Source organism: Silene latifolia, chromosome X, assembly GCF_048544455.1.
Source record: "Silene latifolia isolate original U9 population chromosome X, ASM4854445v1, whole genome shotgun sequence".
Taxonomy (NCBI): Eukaryota; Viridiplantae; Streptophyta; class Magnoliopsida; order Caryophyllales; family Caryophyllaceae; genus Silene; species Silene latifolia.
The window spans coordinates 288,751,560-288,775,431 of NC_133537.1; positions in this window are offsets into that span (position 1 = coordinate 288,751,560).

Sequence of the window (23,872 nt, forward strand, 5' to 3'; positions counted from 1 at the left end):
TATTGGAGAGGCTAAGGTATGTAGAGCCTCCGGTTGATTCTTCTTCTTATTCCTTCCGTCACCTTACCATGAGGAAGAAGTTGTACTCGGATAGTTTTGCTTCTACCGAGGCTTATTGGGCCGCAAGATTGGCGGAGGAGGGTGGTCCTCACATCCGTTGGATGGTGCCATGGTGGCACTTGAGGTCTTTCACAGGGTTGCCCGCTTCGGGTGCTAGTCCTCGTTCTTTGATGGTGGTGGGTTTGAAGGTTGCTTCCTTCATTTATCCCGAAAGGCCCATGAAGCAAATGGGGCGTCAACAAAAGGTGCCCGCTCAAGATACCCTTGTCCAAGAGAATGTTTTCCGGAACTCCGAGCTTGTGGAGGTCTTCGAAAGATGGTGGGCCACTTGGCTGCTTTGGGAGGTACCAAACCCCGTTGCCACGACATGGGTGACTGCCGCTTATGTCAAGTGGTCACGTGCTTCGTCCTTGGAAGAGAGGTCCAAATTCCGTAAGGAAGAGGTCGTCGACTTGAAGTATCGAGAGGTTGGCAAGGCCAACCGTGCCTTCTTTGAGGAGTATGTTGATGGAGCTAGCCCGAATGTGATGAGACCACCAAAGTGGAGATGCTCGGGTCCCAAGAACATGGTGGGCCGTGCATGGGCTCGTTTTGGGCCAATCATGAGGTCTTGCACTAGACCGGGGGCCGTCTCCGTCTTAGATCCGTTGAGAATCCGTTCCGAGAAGGAAATCCACTCTGGGCGAGCCAACAAGCAGAGCTAGGGGAAGATGTACCCCGAGGGAAAAGGCAAGGGTAGAATTGAAGAGTGAAGACCTCCATTACCCATTTTATTATTATGTTGTATTAGTGTTGTGAGTTTTTATTATGTTGTACTAGCTAGTTATTGTGTGTTTTGTGCTACTTTTGTTATGTGAGGTGTTTTAGTTGACACCTTAGCTTTGACAAGTTGTAGACTCGTCGAGCTTTATTTGTTGTTGAAATTGTAATCCCTCCCATTATTAACTAAATAAGAGGATTACCCGTGTCAAAAACTGTGAACGCTTGTTTCTTCCATCCATTTTGTAAAGGCAATTCGGCATGAATCGTCCTAAACATTTGCACTTGGGAAAGTGGGATTTTTGGGAAGGGAGAAAGGCTACTTTTGGTATTTTGTGGGGTAGGGAATGGTTTTCCCTTTCTTTTTTTGATGGGGATGTTTTTTTGTATGTGGGTGATGTTTTTTTATTATGGGGATGGTTGTATCCTTCTTGTGTAAGAAAGGACTGCCTACGTATCCACCTAAAGAGGTGAAATCAAACCATGATCATAGTTCGAAATGTTTTGTAAATTTTGATTGGGTTTTGTGGTTGTATCTCTCATGTATAAGAGAGACTGCCTACGTATCCACCTAAAGAGGTGAAATCAAACCATGCTCGTAGTTCAGGGTTTTTTTTGTTTTAGTGCAAATGGACGTTGCCTTTGACAAATCAAAGGACATTCGAAACGGGTAAGGTACCGCAACTTAGACTCGATAAAACATGCAATTTCAAATCAGAACGCGTTTGAGGAACTTGACTTGAAAAGGGTTGATGTGGACGCTAGTTGTAAAACTAGGCTTGGATCGTTGGCTGCTATGGTTCAAGGGTAGTATTTCTTGAGTTGGTCTAGGTTGGTCGGGTTTGTAAAGTCCTCCCCATCTAGGTCACTCAGTCTCACTGCCCCGAAATTATTTTCTTGACCAGGTATGCCCCTGCCCAGTTAGGTTTGAATTTTCCCCTCTGATCGACATGTAACGGTGCTCGAACTGACTTGAGGACCAAGTCGCCCTCCTTAATGTTCTTGGGTTTGACCCTCTTGTTGAATGCCCGTTGAATACGTCGTTGGTATAGCTGGACGTTAAGCCGCCGTTCGTCTAGAAGAGTAAGTTGTTCGTACCTTCGACGGGTCCATTTCGCCTCAGGGACTTGACTCTCTAGTAGGATGCGTAGAGAAGGGACCTCTAACTCTACCGGTTGAACTGCCTCCATACCATATGCTAGGTAGAAGGGTGTGGTGCCTGTCGGTGTTCGAATGGAGGTTCATTATCCCCAGAGTGCGAATGGGAGTTTGCTCGGCCAATCGCGGTAGTTGTCTTGCATTTTCATGATAATGGTGACAAGAGTTTTATTAGCTGCCTCCACCGCTCCGTTAGTTTGGGGACGGTAGAGGGATGATCGATGTCGTTTGATCTTGTATTTGTCCAGCAAGGTCTGTGTTTCCGCCCGGAAGTGAGAGCCTTGATCGCTGATGATTTCATGGGGTACCCCATATCAACAGATGATGTTGTTTTGGATGAACTTGGCCACTTGTTTGGCAGTCAAGATTGCATATGACTGCGCTTCCACCCATTTGGTGAAGTAGTCGATGGCGACGAGGACGAAGCAATGCCCCTTGGTGCCCACCGGGTTAACTTTCCCGATGATGTCGATGCCCCAGGTTGAGAAAGGTCAAGGTGACGTCATGGTGTATAAAAGGGATGGTGGTATATGTTGTATGTTGGCGAAGATTTGGCAATTGTGGCAATGTTTGACGTAGTTACGGCAATCGGGTTCCATGGTGGTCCAGTAGTAACCTAGCCGCATGATTTTTCTGGTAAGCATCATTGCTCTCATGTGAGGGCCACATCCTCCGTCGTGGACCTCTCCCATGACTCTTTTGGCTTTGTGATGGTCAATGCAAAGGAGGAGAATCCTTTGGGGTGTTCTTTTGTATAATTGGTCTTGGTTTATCACGAATTGTGATGTAAGTAAACGGATGGCTCTTTGTCCTCTTTGGTCAGAGTTAGGAGGGAATTCGTTTTTGGTTTTGTAGTTGAGGATGGCTTGGTACCAAGGTTCATCATGGCTTTCCTCGTCGTTGTTGATGGCACAAACGTGAGCTGGCTCGCTCCTTCTCTCGACATATAGAGGCATCGACGTCATGTCGTCAGGTATGTTGACGAGCGCGGCAGGTTTTGCCAGGGCATCAGCAAATTGATTTTCTTCTCGCGGAAAGTGGAAGTAGTCGACCTGGTCGAATAACTCGGCCTCTTGATTGATTTCTGCTCAAGAGGGAGCTAAACTGTAACTTCGGATTTTCTATGATCCGGACACCTGATTGATGATGAGCGAGAAATCGCCGTGGACCCTCAGTCTTTTGATGCCAAGTGTGATGGCTGCTTGTAGGCCGATGAGACATGCTTTATATTCCGCGGCATTGTTGGTGACGGCGAAGTCTAGTTTGACCGAGATCGGAACGTGTTCTCCCCCCGGTGATATTAGGAGGATTCCTACCCCAAAGCCTCTCAGATTAGATGCACCATCGAAGTATAGGTCCCATGCGTCGGACCATACCAGGGCAAGGCATGTCTTTTCCAGTTGGGTGTACTTTGTCTTGTACTCAATGAACGTTTTGCTGATGTAGTAGATGGGTCGTTCTTTGTCGTCGACTGTTTGTGCTAGCATTGCTCCCATGGCTGTGTCTGTAACAGTTAGGAATATGGATAAAGGAATCCCTGGTTAAGGTGGCATGAGGACAGGAGGTTTGGATAGGATTTCCTTTATCCTGTCGAAGGCCTTTTGGCAGTCGTCGTCCCAATCGGTGTGTTTGGAGGCGCGAAGTTTCTTGAATATTGGTTCACAAATCATGGTGAGCTTGGCAATGAAGCGGCTGATGTATTGGACCTGACCGAGAAATCCCCGAATCTCCTTCTCGTTCTTAGGCCGTGGCATTTGGTGAAGGGCTTTGATTTTGGTTGGATGAATCTCAATGCCTCTTTTGCTAACGACATGTCCCAAGAGTTTTCCGGAAGTGACCCCAAATGCACACTTATGAGGATTTAGTCTCATGTTATATTTCCGCATACGAGCGAAGAATTGTCGAAGGGCGTTGATGTGGCCGCCCCGTTCTCTTGACTTGACAATCATGTCGTCCATATGCACCTCTACCTCCTTGTGCATCATGTCATGTAGAAGGGTGGTAGCGGTTCTTTGGTAGGTAGCTCTGGCGTTGATGAGACCGAAAGGCATGACTGTGTAGCAATATGTACCCCACTGTGTAGTGAAAGCAGTCTTATGCATGTCTTCCTCAGCCATTTTGATTTGGTTGTATCCGGCATACCCGTCCACGAATGATAGGAGAGCATGTTTGGCAGTGTTGTCTACCAGAATGTCAACATGTGGAAAAGGGAAGCCGTCTTTTGGACTCGCCTTGTTCAGATCCTTGAAGTCGACGCAAACCCGAATCCTCCCATCTTTCTTCGGTACAGGAACAATGTTGGCCACCCAGTCAGAGTATTCAGACACTTTGATGAAACCAGCCTTGAATTGTTTATCCACTTCTTCCTTGATTTTTAGGGCCCATTCAGGATGCATCCAGCGTAGCTTCTGCTTCACAGGTTTAGCTCCGGGCTTTATGGGTATCCGGTGCTCTGCAATTTCCCTGTCAATCCCAGGCATGTCTTTGTAGCACCAGGCGAATACGTCCTTGTATTTGTGGAGGAGGTCAATGAACTGTTGTCTTTCCGAGGGGTCCAGGGTTGTCCCTATCCTAAGTTCTTGAGGTGTGTTGTCGATCCCTACGTTAATAGGTTCGGTCTCCTCAATAACGGGGGTTCTGTTTTCCCGTTTGTCAAGTTCTTTGGCTAGGTGAGGTGGGTAGTCACTCAAGTCAAATTCCTCATAGTCATTCAGAATTGCATTGCAGTTAAATTGAGACGAGTCATAAGAAAACTTAGCGTTCATTAAGTTGACACGAGCGAAAAGCTCGGAGAGGACAGACATCTCATGGTCGGCTAGAGGCGATGCAGCAGAGGAGGTGGCCCCTGGAATAGGCTCCATGTTGTCACCTTTCATGGGAGTGGGGGTGACCCTAGTAGAGTCAGCCTCTGAATCAGCCACGACCTTGTGATAAAATAGTGGGAAGGGGACCTTGACTGGGACATCGGGAGTGTTAGGAGCTATGAAAGACTTTGATTCCGACTCACACTCAGATTCAGATTCTTCTCCACTTCCTTCTTTGAACATAGGGCCTTCTCCAGTTGTGATCTTGAGAATGCGGCCTTTACGATCGGTCCACTTTACGGTTTTCCTCCAGCCTTGTGTAGCTTTCTCTGGGTTAGTGTCGGAGATCAAGGCAGTTGGGTCAAACTGATTGTCCTTCAGGGCGATGTTGATGATGTCCTAATAGTCGAGGTGCTTGATGTTATCCTCTCCAAAAAGGAAAGTGACGGCTTGCCCATCGAGGCATGACGATGGCTTGGACTCAATTGATGCACCTTCGGTATTGTCGGGGATGAAGTAGCAGTCCTGGAAGACATCCACACCCGGGTATCTGGCCTTGGCTACAGAGTCATAGATCAGCTCCGGAAAGCCATGGTAGAGTTCTGATTCTCCCTCGGGGATAAAATATCCATTGAGAGTCAGATGATATGGACGGAGGATAACTCCGTGCTTCTTACGCTTCCGAACTAGGAGGTTCATCTCCTGGATATCTTCATTGGTAGGTTCATAGCCCAGTCCGAAGGGGATGTTGGGGACCTTAGCCTGTTTCAAGGGAGGTAAGGTACTCTTCAGTGGATTGAGGGGCAAGCCCGGGAGTAACCCTGGCGCATCATGATGCGGTTGACTGTGAGGTTGGCAAACGGGTCACAATCAAAGGGTGTTGATTCATCAGTTATGGCATTCACAGCTTGGAATCCCCACATTTCATTATCGTCTTCCTCAATAGTCTGGGAGGCTATTCCCTTCCTCATGACAGCTTTGTTCGGGGAAGCAGGAATTGTGATTGTTTTCCCGTTGAAGGGGACCCTGATCTTCTGGTGGAGAGTTGAGGTAACTGCCTTCACGGCATGAATCCAGGGGCATCCCAGGAGCATATTGAAGGGACCACCTGAAAACTGGTTTGCCTTTCCAGTGGTCCGGTTGCGACAGTCAGAGTGATGAGCCCCGCGACCTTGCGGCGAGTGCCGTCGTAGGCGCGTACTCCTTGATTTGTTGGGACCAAATAAGCTTCCTTAATACCCAGCTTATGAGCAGTCTTGAGAGGAATGACATTTACCGCGGATCCGTCATCTACAAGGACCATGGGTACATTCTTCTTGAGATATTATACGGTAATGTACAGGGCCAGGTTATGATTAGCTCCGAAGGGAGGGATGTCTTCGTCAGAGAAGATGACTGGGTTGTTCAAGTCAGGGGCGTCCTTCGTCATATGTGCCACATTTCTTCAGGGGAAGAGGTTGAGGGCACATTTAATTTTCCCAAGGCCTGCACCTAAGCCTGTCGATGCTCAAAGGATGTCGGGATCAGTTGCCAAATCGAGATCTCGGCTTTTGCCTTCTGAAACTGCTTAAGGATCGAATTCTCAGAAGCTCTTGGTTGAGTGTCTACTTCCGGGACGACTTGGTCGTTTGAAGCGACCGCTGAATTGTTCGGGTTCTGATAGGGGCGTTCGGACCGGGTAAGGTGACCGATCTCTTTCGCCCGTTTCTCTTTCCCTGGGACGATATAGACATCTTCAACATCATCTCTCCAGATGCCATTGATTTCAGGATCTCGAAGGCGCCTTGGAGGGGTATTCTTTGGTAGGCAATTTTTGTGAGGGATATTTTTGTGAGGGTAATTTTTGTGGGGTTGATTATTGTGAGGGTGATTATCGTGAGGATAATTATTGAGAGGATGATTATTGAGAGGGTGATTATTGAGAGGTGCATGCCAGAATGGTCGCGGGAGCAATCCGTTCTGGTGAGGGTAGTTTTGGGCGCTCGGGGACTCTCCCTCGGGCGTGGTGGTGGAGGATTGAAGATAAGCCGGCGGTAGGCATCGTCAAGTCGGGTAATCCTTTCGGAGAGACTGGCTATGGCTTCCTCAACCTGTTGGAACATGGTGAGCATAGTGGCGGCACTAAACACAAATACCCCGTCTGAGGGATCTTTCTCCAAGGTGTTCACCTCGTCATCAATTGGCAGGATAAGGTGAGAGCAGTCCAGAGTTGGTTCATCATTGGAGATAGCGTGGATTCCGAGAGGATTTGTTTTGTTGTTTGGCTTAGTCGGTGGGGGTAGAGGTAATTCCCCTTTCTCAATCATGTCTTGAATGATGTGTTTGAGTTTGAAGCAGGTTTCTGTATCATGCCCTTTCCCTTGATGGTACTAACAGTAGGCATTGGGGTTCCAGAAGCGGGATTTCTTAGCATCGGTCGGATCCGGGGTGGGTCCGATTGGTTGTAACTTTCCCTGGTCCATGAGCCTCTTCAGGGCACTTGCATAAGTTGACCCTATATTAGTGAACACTCTCTGGGGGCGCTCAGCTATCTTAGCAGATGGTTCAACGAGGTTGACCTTATCGATCTTGTTCGTTTGACCATAAGGGGGAGATCCGGTTGAGGTGGATCCCTGATAGCCTCTGCCAGTGGTCTTGGCTAGGACACCCTTTCGGAGGTCATCTTCAATGCGTGTCTCCAGAATTTGCAGATCCTGGAAGGTCTTAATATTTTGAAACCTCAGTAAGTTGGCTTACACTGGGTGGAGATTGTTGACGAACTTTTCAACCAAGGTTGATTCACTCGGCTTGCTGACCAGCGGAGTACTTACCCTCCTCCAACGGGTTAAGAACTCGATGAATCCCTCCTTGTCGTTCTGGGTTAGGACCTCAAGGGTACGGGTGTTGGCTTGGATTTCAACATTGTCAGCGTATTGCTTAGCAAATTCAACTGCGACCTCATCCCAGGTAGTAAGGTTCTTTGGGTCAAGGGAGTAGTACCATTGGCGAGGGATGGTTCCAACGATGATGGGAAGATCCGGGTGAAGAGCTCCTGTTTGACCTATTTTATGGCCATGTAGTCTTTGAAGGCTCGAATATAATTGAGCGGGTCCTCCACTCCCTTGAATTTAGGTACATCAGTCAGGGTAAAGTTGTCAGGTAATTGATCCCTAACAGGTTCAAACCTTCGGTTGTTCTCAAGATGGATATTGTTACCCCGGGCTTGGAGCTGTTCTTCCAAGAGCTTAAGCCTTTTCTCAGTTTCAGTCAGAGGTGGAGTGTTATGTTCTCTAGCTTCTTTGTTTTCTAGGGTGTCGATACGGGCCTCGACACGATCCAGAGTGACATTAAGAGCGGTGAGCAAGTTGGCTAGCTGAGCAGTCATGACATCTCTGTTGTTATCATTGTTGTTGTTGTTGACAGACGAAGTTGAAGACGGGGCCCTGACTCTGAGGCAGAAAAACAGCTCACATTACAACTCAATCCGACACGGTTCGAAGACTAAACGAAGACAACACAAGGGACAAGACAAAGATCAGACTCAACAAGACGAGGATGACTGGGTATGATACCTCGGTGCTGACTCGATTTATGACGTGACGGTGTTGACCGAACCTTTGACAGGTGTCTAATGTAGCGGCGCGACGCCATTGGATGAGTCTCGTGTTGAGACGACTCATAAGTAAAAACCCATAAGTACGTTTGCTTTGACTCGATAGACATGAGGCGGAATTGGAATGGTGGACTGAAGTTTTCGAAAATAGAAATTTTAAAAAAAATTCATTTGTCGCTTTGTGGACGGCTTCCGAAGATACAGATCTCCGCAAGTCGGTCAGTTGAAAGGGTTGTCTTAAGTTTATTTGCAAAAGACAGTTTGAGTTTTAATCGGCTCGGAAAACAAGGTATTGCATCCCAAGACGGTTTTTTGAAATTCAAAATTGTATGTTTTGAAAATCGAGTTTGAAATGTTTGAAGAGGCCTCGGGGACGGTGCATGGTCCTCGGGATCTCGAAAGTGTCTCGAGAAAAGGGTGTGTGCTTTTCTCGGGTTTTGAAAGAGCCATTGTCGGCGCGAAACGGGTTAAAATCCGTGTCTAGACGCGGCGATTATAACGGCGTAAAAAAGGTGATTTGAAATGGTTGTAGAAAAACCGAGTTTGAAAATCGTCATTACGACGGCCTAGAAAGGCGTGTTGAAATGGTTATAAAAAACCGGGTTTGAAAATCGTCATTACGACGGCCTAGAAAGGCGTGTTGAAATGGTTATAAAAACCGGGTTTGAAAATCGTCATTACGACGACCTAGAAAGGCGTGTTGAAAGGGTTATAAAAACTGGGTTTGAAAATCGTCATTACGACGGCCTAGAAAGGCGTGTTGAAATGGTTATAAAAACCGTGTTTGAAAATCGTCATTACGACGGCCTAGAAAGGCGTGTTGAAATGGTTATAAAATCGGGTTTGAAAATCGTCATTACGACGGCCTAGAAAGGCGTGTTGAAATGGTTATAAAAACTGGGTTTGAAAATCGTCATTACGACGGCCTAGAAAGGCGTACTACGGTCGGCAAAAGACCGAGGTTTGAAATGGCCATTATAACGGCGCGAAACGGTGATTTTGGAAGTTTGAAAATGATGCGGAAGGACTTGTGATCAAGTAGCACATAAGCACTCACAGTTCATTATATTATGCATTATGCTGATACGGGTTTTGGCTTAGAAGGGTGGGTGAAACACCAAGCAATCAAACCCCGATTTGCGAGAGGGATACCAATCCAAACAAAATGTGTAAGGAGGGTGCCCTAGCCTCGTGCTCGAAAGTGATGAAAGCTCTTTCACGAAACAGAAATGTGTGACGTCAATGGTATGCTTGACTCAAACGGGATTCGAAATGCGGGGATGAGAAAACTCACGCCGACGAGACGAGCCTATTGGTCGATAAAGGTTAGGTTGTGGGCCCGGACAAGGAACCCGACCGTGACCGTAATATCAATTAATGCATTCCAACCAAGACCTCGTTCGAGTCTCACCATCTAGGGATCATAAAGACGTAAGTGTCCTAGTTTTCCCCAGCGGAGTCGCCAATCTGTGGACATGGCCCACCTGCAGGTCCGGTTCGATCTGCGGACATGCATCGGTCTTTTGAAAGCCACGCTCGGCGGCGTAAAAATGCTTTCGTCCGGATCGTTTTAGATCGATCGGTTTCGTCTCGGTAAGGGTCTCGAAACGATTAGAGATGTTCGGAGTCGCCACCAAGCATTTGTGGGATGCTTGGAACCCGTTCGAAATCCACTTTATACCTCGGTCAAATCGAAGCACAAAGCAGCGTTTGACATAGGTACTAAAGATAAGGAAATCGTCCCTCTTTAGCATCCTATCTCTAGAATGACTCTCGTACTCCCTGGATAAGGTCGTCCACTATCCAAAGTTTCTGAGTAAGAGGTGAAGGTACGTATTGGGAAGCCCTTTAATTAGACACCCAATCCCGCCCGCAGTAGCAGCTTCTACTGATCGATCTTGGTTGGTTGAATGCAAAAGTTGATAAAACGGTTTAAATGCATGAATGCGCATCCAATAATTTAAACCTAACATGTGAGAGATTTCTAAGTTGGTTGATTTAATCCAAGTATCAAGTATAAGATGTCGAGTTGGATTAATGGTTGATTTGCATGCAAGACGGAAATTAAACATCCATTTACCGTATTAGGTTTATGGTGCATAACGTGATCCATTTGTTTTAGTGAAGCATTTTGCAAATATGATTTTGAAGGAGCAAATAGTCATCTGACCCGTCCTATATCCGGGCTAACAGGACTCGGGATTGTCCTAGACTAATACTGGAAAGGGAACAGACCCTGCACCAGGCGGCCACATGAGGCGCGAGCCTGTTGGCAGTACAAGGGGGTCTCCCCTGGTTTTGGAAATAAGGTGCGGGTTAACCAACGATTGTATGTCGTGTTCTGACCTTTTGAAAAACGTTTATAAAACGTATTGAAAAATGGGTATTTGACCCGATTTGGTTTGAATGGTTCGTTTAGACCGCATTTGTTGATTTGAGGAACGAGACTCGAATAATCAACATTATTTTGATGATATTCGGTGTCAGGTTCGACTTTGACAAACTTGACATGAATAGCTTTGAAAATAATTATGAACTAATTGTTTTAAGTTCATTTGAATGTAATTAGTCGATACTCATCATCGTACCCGGGTTAAAATCCGGCATGGTATGTAGACCAAGGATGACTTTGTGTTGGTGACTAATATACTTGTCTTGAAGATGTAAAGAAATGATGAAAGGCTTTAAAATACCTCCCAAAAATGAAAAAAAAGGCTTTAAAATACCTTTTAAATGTTATTAACCAAATATTATCACCGAAACACGGATTTAACCGTCATGGTATGAGGAACCAAGGGTTAAAAATGTTTTATGGTTAAAACAAATAAAATAAAATAAAAAAGGGTTTGAAAATATTCGAAATGCTAAAAACCGATTACAAATATGAAAATGAGTTAAAGGGGAAAGACGAGATCAAACACGGTTGAGTTCTGACCTGAACACCCCATTGAGGCGCGAGCATGCCTGCATACCAAGAGGCTTCTGTCTTAGGCCAAAACTCAGTTTTGGCTCGTTTATCCCATGTTTTGGATCGTGTTATGCATGTTTTAGCATGTTATAGTCATATAACAAATGAAAACATGATAAAAGAAGGATTTTTACACCCTCATACTTACATGTTTGGTTATGGCGAGAAATCGATGTAAGTGTAACAAATCGTTTGGTCGGAAAAGACTCGGTTTAAATTCGTTTTGGTAAGTAAAAAGAGTGTTTTATTAAGATTAGTGATGGTGTAGTGGTCGAAGTGGTCGGTCAAGTGATTTAATGCACGATGACGGTACCAAACAATGTGTAAGGCTTGTATTTACGATCGATAGGTCGTAAATACGCGTCAGATTATGATTTAAGAAGTCGAGTCGAGATGTTTAAGGGAGAAAATGTTGGAGCTTGTGTCCTCCACAAATTAGTGTGATAACATTTGTAAATCTCTTTTCTTATTGGAATGATCTAATCTTCCTTCATACATCCATGAACGTTTCAATCTCTTCATTTTAATCTAAAGAAGACCCCACAATAATTTAAACATTTTTAGAAAATAACAATAATATTACATACAAAATTTAAACATTATACTCCACATTATACAATAAACATATGAAAACAATATATAAATATTGTCAATAAGTAATCCATCTTCGAATGGGGTCCTTATCACTCCAACCTAAACCTGTCAATGTACGTTTCAAGTCACTAGCAAACACACTTATAATTTATTAATGAGGAAAAATTGGCGTGACAATTCCCTTGATTCTCCAAATACACATCTATGTAGAATAACTAATTACTCCACATATACATGTATTCGGAGAACATTAAAGGGATCGCCACCAAACTCATTCCTCATTAATAAATCACAAGTACGTGTTTACTACCTAAATGACTTGAAACGTACAAAGACAGTCCCAAAATGGGGACTATTCAAGAATTACTCCTAATGAGTAATTCTTGAACGGGTACTAATTAAGTCAACATCAAATCAAACAACAACACAATCAAGTACTAAATTAATTAAGTCAATCAATAGCCCAATTCAACCACATAATAAAGGCTTCTATCCTAAAGTCCGTAACATAATTTGAACTAAAATTAGTAAATTTTAAAGGTAACTGGTAAGATGAGGTTACCTAATCAAGTAAAAGCAAAAATGAAAAGAAAACAAGAAGCAACAGCTACCGCGTACGGTGGTGCCTAGCAGCGCGGTGACAACCCTGAAAAGAGAAAAGAAAAACAAAAAAAACAAGGTTATTCTACCTCAATTCATCAATAACATGAATTATCAAACTAAATTTATCAAAATCAAGTCCTAAAGAAGGTTCCACTTAGCTAATAGCTAATTTCTCTTAATCCAAAAGACGGTTCCACTTAGCTAATTCCATTAATGCAAAAGACGGTTTCACTTAGCTTAATATTAATAATAATACGACGATTTCACTTAACTTAGTAATAATAATAATAATAATATTATTAATTAAGACGGTTCCACTTAGCTTAATACTAATGATAATGAGACGGTATCACTTAGCTACCCAACACCATACACCACCCACGACCCACCCACCCACGGCCACCTCACTACCCACCCACCCATGGCCCACCACAGTCCACCCCCGACCAACCCCACCCACGGCCGAAACCCCCCCCCCCCCCCCACGCCCCCCATAACCCTAAACCTAAAGACAAACCTCATAATCATTCCCTTTTAATTCAAACATAAATTAAACTAAATCTAACTACAAATTAATCTAACATACAAACTACAAATAAATCTAACAAACTAACCACAAATTAATCAAACTAACTACAAATTAATCTAACAAATTAAACTATATAAACTGAAATTAAACAAAAAAAACTAACCTAATGGAAGATGGTGGATGTGGCGGTGGAAATGGCGGTGGAGATGGCGGTGGAAGGGTGGTTGTGTGGTGTTGTTCGTTGGTGTCGTCGCCGCTTTTCAATCGCTCGTCCCTTTTTTTTTTGTTTCGCAAAGAGTAAAGTAGGAGAGGAGCGCTGGTTTGTATTAAAAAATTTGGCGACTGATTTTTGTAATTTGGCGACTGAATTTCAGTCGCCAAATCAAACAAATCAGTCGCCAATTTGATTCCCTTTTTAAAATAGACAGCCTCGTTTCCATTAAAACAATTGGCGACTGAATTTCATTTTGCGATCAATTTGATCGCCAATTTGGCGACTACCCAAAAATCGTCGCCAAATTCAAAATATCGGTCGCCACGTTTGATTCCCTTTTTAAAAAGATCGTCAGACAGATCGGATCGATTTCGATCGCCAATTTTAAAATCAGTCGCCAATTTGGCGACTAAATATATCAGTCGCCAAATTCCGGTCGCCTGTTTTAGTTTTTCTTGTAGTGCCTATAGGATGTGTTTGAGAGATGTGGTTATAGAAATATAATCTCATTGATGCCTGATATGACTAAACAGTTAGTCAATGTGTTGATGAGACAATTATTTAATGAAGATTAAATAATATTAGTTGAGACGAATTAACTGTCAATTCGTAAATTGAATATAATAAGTTATATTTAATTAAATGTATGTAATGTTAGCTTGGACGAATTAATCTGTTAATTCGTAATTAAATGTAATCGGTTATATTTAATATCAACAAGATGAATGTGTCATAGTGGTAATAGTGAGGGTACTCAAACCAAGAGGTCATGGGTTCGATCCTCACCAAATTACAATTTACACATTTTATACATTTTTGCCATAACCAAAAATAAGGAAATTACTCCTTGATATTTCGGTATAATGGGCCGAATAAGGAGAAGAAACATTCTACCCTAATTACTCTCCTTTACACGGTTAAAGAGAGGAGAGGGGGTGAATTTTTCTAACCTAATTTTCTATCTCATTTTTTGCCTCCATCTCATCAGAACAAAAACACAAAACCCTAATTTTACAGAAAGTTTGAGGGATCGATTCTAGCAAAATCAAAGGGCATTTCTCATATCGCCTTGGGTGCAACTGATAGGAGAATATCATTGCGATATTGTTCATAGGCCATAAAAGCTAGGACCGAAGGTTATTTCTTAATCCTTTACGTTTTGTTTATGCAATTTTAATTTTATGACTCGTAATCATCACTTTATAATTCGTTATAATCCTTAAAAATAAAGGGATGCATACAGATAAATCTCACAAGTGGTATGAGAGCCAAGGCCACGAATTTTAATTTTGATGATTTTCATAAAATTTTTTGTAAACAATAATTAGGGTTTGCGAGAAAAAAAAAATATAATCGGCTGGATTTTTTTTTGAGCCGTGGATTTTTTTTTTTTTTCGTTTTCGTTACTGTTCACGGATGAACAGTATTTTTTTTATTTAAAAAAAAAATTACTTTCTGTTTTTTTTTCTTTCGGTTTCTCCTGAAAAACCGATTAAAGTTTTTTTGCGGCTGTTTTTTTATGCCGATTGAAAATTTTTGTTGGAATATGTGTCCTCCGACAATAATGCGATCCTAACTGTTGATCATGATGATCACATGTTTAAATCTCATTTTAAAAGATTACGATTGGGAAGTATTTATACTGTCAACTGGTAAGATCACTATTTAATTTTATGAGTAAATTAACAAAAACATATATGAATATGTTAGTATATAGATCTACTTTTCCTTCAATCGGTATCAAGAGCCTTGGTTGTTTGCATGCAAATCGGTTAAAAGTTTTTCCGAGTTATATGATTAACATACAAAACATGTTTAAATTGTGGTATTATGATATATCACGAAAATCATTATGCATGTTAAAATTTCTGGTCCTAAAATATTTTTAGGATATTTTGGTTATTTTATGGATTTTTATTATTACATTATAATGGCATTAAAAATATGATTTTATGAATAAAATGTCATTTTCGGACTAAAATTAGCTAAACTTAGAATTTTCCAGTGATTTTTGGATATGTTATCACATATATTATTTTAAGATGACCTATAAAGTTTCATAATTTTTGGATTTCTTATGCTCGAAAAATGGATTTTTCATTATTAAAATCGATTTTAGGTGAAAAATAGGTTAATATGAGATAAATTTCGAATCTGGTCATAGAAATTTAGTATGTTATCACATGCAATTTTACAAGATGTGTGTAAAATAATAGGCTATATTGAAGTCTTTTTGCATGATTTAAAGATTTTTGAAGAAAAATAACATAAATAGTGACTTAATTAGTGAAATATTAATAAAACATACTCCATGACTAAGGAAAAACGTCACATGTTGCATTTTATTATCTTTTTCAGATCTAAAATTGAAAAGTTGATGAATATAATTTTTCTCTTGTTTTTATAATTATTTTGTTAAAACCGATAAACCGCAACATTGTTTTTCCGGATAAATTTCGAAATTTTTTTTTAACCTAAGTTTTTGAACATTATGAGTGTCATGGTATTTTTCCAGAATGTTCATGAGTTTAAATTTCAAATTTTGAATTTATTTGAAATTTTGTGATTTATTTGAAGTTTATAGCTTTTTTTTATAATTTTAAGTCCATTAATGAACAAATTTTAGAAATATGAGTTAATTATGGTCAAATAATTAGTGAAGACTAAATTTTGAGTCCTAAGAGGTTAGGGTAATTAACTTATGCATAAATATGAATTTATGTAATTTTGTGATTATAAAATGTTGAAATCACGCAAATCCGTAAAAACCGAGTAATATACGATATTGGCTACTTAAAGGCAATTTAGCATAAAATTGGGCATGTTCATACATATTATTATGCTGCATTTTCTTTATGATTGTCATAATTTTTATTTTATGTAATTTTGAATTATGTAATTTTTACTTAGTATGGCCTTAGTTTTTAATTGGTATTACCCGAAATGTATGGGAATATCGATTCGGTTGTAATTTATTGTGATCTCGTATCACCGTTTTATAATTTAATAGATTTATTTTATTTTAGTTACAAATGTATAATAGGAAATTATGTAATTTTAATTATTTCGGAGTTCCCAAAGACGGATTTCTTCAAGATGGCGATACATAAAGACGGTGTTACCTCGAGATGCGTGCCACAACCGAAGTTCAAGGGACCAATGGAGTTGGTTTCCGAATATGTAATAGTTAAATAGTTTTTCTATTTTAGGAAGGCCATACTAGGATTTATTTTTATGCTTTGCATTTTATTTATATGTCACATGCATCGCTAAATCGCCATAACTAAAACATGCATCATCTTTCATCGAGATTATCGACCGTGTCAATTACAATTATCGTAGTTCACCGCTTTAGTTCACTTAAAACGTGATAGATAATAAATTGACATGACCTCTCGCTAAAACAATCAATTGAGACATAGCCTTACCAAAGAGTAGAAACCATGAAAACCTATTTCGTGAGGGAGTGCACTCGGCCACACCGGGGTACAAACCTTGTTACGTAGGGGAAGTGGGTGATGAATGTCTTGTGGGGTAATATCCGTATAAAACCCTTTCTTTATAGGATTATAACGCAAAATTAATATGTGATTTATAGTCATAAAACGAAAAACATGATGAAACGATAAAGATGTAGAAATAACCTTCGGTCCTAGTGCAAAAGGCAATGAGAGATCAAGGTAGATCTCCTCCTAATTGTTGCACCCAAGATGTCCGAGTAATGCCCTTGTGCTAGAAGGAATCCTCTAATTGCCTTGCAATATAGAGAGGATTGTTTTGTGAGTTTTGTTGGATGAGAGATCCGAATTTCGAGAGGCACAAATCCCAAAACCCTAGTTTTCATACAAATGAAAATGCTTAGGTTAAAACAAAAGAAGAGAGCTCCTTTTGTCTATGTTTGGCTCGGCCAAACCGAGTGAGAGGGAGCCTCATGGGCTTTTTCATTTCCTCTTCACTTAAACTCGTGGTACGACCCGAAATGCGCTAAATGTATATGACACGGTTTAATTATAAATCGTCATCGGTTATCGGTTATTAAAGCATCAACTAATAAGACGGGTTAGTTGAATTATTAATACATGTCCGACAAAGACAATATCGTATAATTATATTCAATATACATTTAATTAAATATAAAACGTTTATATTCAATTTTACGAATTAATCGCTTAATTCGCCTTAGCCATTATTATTTAATCCGTATTAAATAAAATATCTCAACATCACATTTTGACTTATTATTAGTCAAATAACTCGGACTAACTGGTTAGTCAATTTTGGCATCTACATGACTGTATTTTCATACCGTCACATCACTCAAACGTATCCTATAGGTGTGACTTTTAGGGACCAGTTGATCACCGCCATCTGTATGACAATAACGTCAAACTTATCTAGCAAGCCAACCGTTATTGATAAACGTGGATCAACTGATTATGATACAAAAGTATACCCTTTGATCCTTTTAGAGATTTATAAGTCCTTGCACTAACTGTTAAGGACACCAGCCCCAACATGTCTATCCACCGAATTCATGTTAATAAGGGGTATTTCGGCACACCGTGCCCTAAGTTGATATGGGTTTGGATTATGGACACATTTATTCGAAGTTTGGGTTGTACTCAACGAAAGTATTCACGACGATTTCCGGATGTGTTTCGGGCTAGAGATGAATATTAATGTAAATATCATCGACCAAGAGTTCTAAAAGTAGAATCGATTAAAAGGTTAATCCACCGAGTTATGTTAATAAAGGGTATTTCGGCACACCGTGCCCTAAGTTAATATGAATTTGGGTCTTGGAATCATTTCATATAGTTGAGTAGAGGTCACTATATAAATGCTCATATCTTGTTAAATTTAATTACAAGTATGATTTAAAAGACAAAATGTTAATATTTCCTTTCCTCAATATTTGTAGTTCATTACAATGAATCCATCAAACGCTACCGCACCGATAACTATTGAGTCATACCACAATATTTTTGACGACGTTTGCTCCAACAATGATTTCGACACTACTAGAGAACTTCATTTTGGGATAGGTTCGGATGGAAACCTTAACTTCATCACCTCTTCTAAACCACCCACTACTACTAGATCTCATGTGAGCCCGTCTCAGGAAGACTACCTCATACAATCTGTAGGGTCTTTGTCTCTGGAAGATAGAGATGCCAAAACTAGTGGGAGCTCAAGCAATCAAGTTCTTGCTTCCAAGGGCAAAAGGTTCAAGAAGAAGGGAAAGAAAGTCCAAAACTTCAAGCAAGTTAATGATGAGTGCCATTATTGCTATGACATGGGACATTGGCTTAGGAATTGTCCCGTATATTTGCGAAATATAAGGGAAGGAATCATCACTCCAAAAGGTAAAATTCCTAAGGAAATTTATGTTATCGATATAAATTATACTTCCACTACGACATGGGTACTAGATACCGGTTGGGGTTCTCACCTTTGTAATCATTTACAGGGTTTAAGAGATGTGGAGAGGCTTAGCAAGGGAGATGTGGATCTACGCCTTGGAAATGGAGCTCGAGTAGCGGCCGAATCCAAAGGAACTTATGTTTTAGCTTTGCCTAACGGATTTGAGTTGTATTTACATAATTGTTTTTATGTGCCTACACTCTCTAAAAACATTATTTCAATCGCCATGCTAGACATGGACGGTTTTTGTTTTGTCATTAAGAACAATCGTTGTACTATTTCAAGGAACGATTTGGTTATAGGCCAAGCTTCCTCTATCAATGGCATTTACATTTTAGAGACCTCGAATCCGACTAATGATATCTATAACATTCAATCAAAGAAACTCAAATCAAGTGATCCAAGTGAAGCGTTCATTTGGCATTGTCGATTAGGTCACATAAACGAGAATCGCATCAAAAGATTAATTTCGACTAATGTGATTACACCATTTGACTATCAATCATATGGTACATGCGAATATTGCCTACTTGGCAAAATGACTCGTAATCCTTTTAGTGGTAAAGGGACGCGAGCTAGTGAACTATTGGGACTCATACACACCAATGTATGTGGACCAATGAGTATCACCGCTCGTGGTAATTATGACTACTTTATTACCTTCACCGATGACTTAAGTAGATATGGGTATATCTATTTGATGAAGTATAAGAGTGAAGCGTTTGACAAATTCAAAGAATTTCAAAACGAAGTAGAGAACCAATTGAACAAAAGGATTAAGGCACTACGATCCGATCGTGGTGGAGAGTATCTTAGCCTTGAATTTGATTCACACTTGAAAGGTTGTGGTATTATATCATAACTTACTCCACCCGAAACACCACAACTCAATGGTGTTGCCGAAAGGAGGAATCGAACCTTACTTGATATGGTTCGATCCATGATGAGTCAAACCGAGTTACCGAACTCGTTTTGGGGATTTGCAATTCAAATCGCAATAAAATCTTTGAACGTAAGTCCAACCAAAGCAACTGAAAAGACTCCATATGAGATATGGAGAGAAAAGTTTCCAAATCTATCCCATATGAAAATTTGGGGTTGTGATGCTTATGTCAAAATTAAAAATGATAACAAGTTGGCACCACGATCCGAAAAATGCATTTTTGTAGGATATCCCATGGCCTCACGAGGCTATTACTTCTATAAGCCTCAAGAGAACAAAGTATTTGTGTCTCACGATGTTGTCTTCCTAGAAAGTGATTTTATTTCTAGGAGACAGAGTGGGAGAAATTTTGAACTTGATGAAGTTTAAGAGCCACAAATCGAGATAGAGGCGCAAGAAGAAGTTCCTTCGTCATCTAACGTGGTTACTCCTCCTCCTCTTAGAAGAACGGGCCGAGTTATTCGCCATCCCGATCGATATGTGGGACTTATCGAAGAAGATGGAACACTCGATGTGTTGCTTATAGATAGTGACGAGCCCGCCACCTACAAGGCCGCAATCTCTAGTCCAAATTCCTCCTTATGGCTTGAAGCCATGAAGTCCGAAATGGATTCTATGCATGAAAACCAAGTTTGGGACTTGGTAGATTTGCCTAAAGGGGCAAGACCTCTTCAATGAAAATGGATATTCAAAGTCAAAAATGGCATAGAAGGACATGATGATGTCTACAAAGCTAGGCTAGTGGGAAAATGATTTACCCAAGTCCAAGGTCTCCATTATGATGAGACCTTCGCCCCCGTAGCCATGCTAAGATCCATACGGATTTTGTTAGCGATTGCCGCATTTCATGATTATGAAATATGGCAAATGGATGTCAAAACCACTTTTCTAAATGGGCATTTAGAAGAGGAGGTGTACATGATACAACCCGAAGGTTTTGTTGATTCTAAGAATCCTAACAAAGTGTGCAAGCTTAAGAGATCCATTTATGGTCTCAAGCAAGCATCTAGAAGTTGGAATCATCGATTCAATCATGTTATAAAGGAAAATGGTTTCACTCGAAGTGTTGAGGAACCGTGTTTATACATGAAATTTAGTGGGAGCAATGTTGTGTTCCTAATCTTGTATGTCGATGACATACTACTCATTGGAAATGATATTCCGATGTTGTCTTCTGTTAAGAAGTGGTTAGGTAACCACTTCCAAATGAAGGATTTAGGAGAAGCACAACGCATATTAGGTATCCGGATCCATAGAGATAGATCCAAGAGGATATTGGCACTAAGTCAAGAGTCTTATGTTGATAAGATTCTTCGACGGTTCAGCATGGACAAATCCAAAAGGGGATTGGTACCTATGGTAACCGGGACGATATTGAGCAAGACTCAATCTCCCTCCGAACCCCATGATGTTGAACGCATGAAGACGATCCTATATGCTTCTGTTGTTGGATCAATCATGTATGCCATGATATGCACACGTCTTGATGTCTCGTATGCCTTGAGCATGACGAGTAGATATCAAGGAAATCCAGGTGAGAGTCACTGGATAGCCGTAAAGAACATCCTTATGTACTTAAGAAGAACTAAGGATTCTATCCTAGTGTTTGGAGGGGACACTGAGCTGCGTGTTAATGGATACACGGACTCAAGTTTTCAAACAGATAGAGATGACATGAAATCACAAGCTGGTTTCGTTTTCATGCTCAATGGTGGTGCCGTAAGCTGGAGAAGCTTCAAGGAAGTCAGAATCGCGGATTCTACAACGGAGGCTGAGTACATTGCAGCATCAGAAGCTGCTAAGGAAGCTATTTGGATCAGGCAATTCACGGAAGGTCTAAGAGTAGTACCTACCGCCAATGATCCCATCACTCTCTATTGTGATAATAGTGGGACGATCTTCCAAGCTAAGGAGCCGAAGTCTAGTAATAGATCTCGACATGTACTTAGAAAATATCATGTAATAAGAGATTTCATTGAAAGAAAGGAAATTGCGATTTGTAAGGTTGGGACGGATGACAACATAGCCGATCCGCTCACCAAGCCTTTATCGCAGGCTAAACATGATGGACATATGGCGTCCATGGGACTTAAACGTGTACCAAGTCTATGTTAGATTTTGAAATGAAATAAAAGTGATGCATGTTTTTATTCATGTTCATAATCACATTTGTCTTTTATCTTTAATTTACACATTGTTACATCCAAACGGGTTGTGGTGACAATTGAACCCCGTTAAAGTGAACACAGATTAACATAGTATTTGCCCATAGTCACTTGTATGAGGTGACGTCTCGAAGTGACTAGAGTGTGATGCGATTGATGGCCAGTTCAAGTGCCATAGAGTCATGTGAGATGACTAGTCGATCACATAGGCAGACTGTTAGGAACATTTTGTCGGGCCTAATGACCGCTTATAGAGTTCTGGCAAATTTATATAGCCTGGTCGTGGCGAGAGCTGCTATAGTATTCAAATGAGTCGATTCTTTTGACTAAAGACTATTCGCCTAAGATGGCACAGTTTCAGATTAACTTTGATTTGTGTTACTACGACCTTCGTAAATGGAGTCAAATGGGCATATTTTGGGTTATGATAGCTGTGGCTAGTTGAAGGGAATGAGTGCAATAGGAATTGTCCACCCCTGGTCAGGGTTATAATAATATCTCAGGGCCACTCGAGGAGTAATGAACTGGAAATGCGTGGCCACGCTCGGAATGTATCCATGGTGGATAAATCCGGTCAATCAGTTATTCTCCAGATCGAGGAAACCACTCTCAATATGATCACTTGCAAGTACGACCTGAAAGACACCTTGCATTGAGTGGGAGATAGTAATAGGACAAGAGAATTGGTGACGCACACTTGTCGAGGACAAGTGGGAGATTGTTGGAATATGTGTCCTCCGACAATAATGCGATCACAACTGTTGATCATGATGATCACATGTTTAAATCTCATTTTAAAAGAATACGATTGGGAAGTATTTATACTGTCAACTGGTCCACACATATCGGTAATGATTGGCTGACTAGAGTTTCACATTACTGTCGTGCGACGGTGGTGATCGGTTGATCCCCTAGGTCATACCTAAAGGATATTACTCTTAATTGATCATTTAATTAATCGTATAACGTTACGAGTTAATTAAATTACTTGATAAATTGACGGACGATTTTGGAATTACAATTTACGTATTTCATTATAATCTGATTAAATGAGATACGGTCTGAGTAATCGAATTGTTTCATTACTCAGATGAAATTATTGTTTAAGGAAACAATTGAAATTGAATGAATTATTATAAATACAAGTTATTGTGATTTATAATTGGTAAAATATTTTGGTACAAGTAATTATGAATTACTAAGTCGATTTTTGTATATGACGTATTTTTAATTAATACGTTGATTTTAATATGATAAAAATACATAACAATTTTATGTGACATGTGACATGTGACATATTGACAAATTGACAAAGATAAAATGGAATCCATTTTATCTCAATTTGGCTGAAATATTGGGAGGAATTAACATATATATTATGTTGATTAAAGTTAATGGAAAGCATAATGATGTTAACCTATTACTAGCCATGCACACCTACACATTCTTGTAAAGAACACATTGTGCATGCATTGGCCACACTTCCCCCACCCTACCCGGTTTTTGGACAAAAAAGGAGCCAAGGGTTTTCTCTTATTTTTCCAATATACACTACATGATATCTAGTGTAAAAATAATTCATTCTAACCACACACAAATATTTTTAGTGAGATAAAAATATTCTCTTCCTCCTTCTTCCTCCTCTTGACCGAAAATTAGAGAGGACCAAATATTTTGGGTCATTTTATTTAAAAGATTAATGTTATTCTAGTATTAATAATATTAATTTTATTAAGGGTATATCTTGGGTATCATTCCTTGGGAGGGATTCTACATTTGAGTCATTGTTCATCCATTGAGGAAAGCACAAGAACAAAAGAGAAGGAGATCTCTTTTGTGCCCATATAAACCGAAAATCCAATGTAAGATAAAGATTTCTTCCTTCAAATTGTTTATAGTTTGCATGCATAAGATCACTATTTAATTTTATGAGTAAATTAACAAAAACATATATGAATATGTTAGTATATAGATCTACTTTTCCTTCAATTTTTATGGCAGCCGGTTTTTGTTCTTGTTTTGATGCGATATTTCCATTTTTATTTTTCATTTTGTTGTT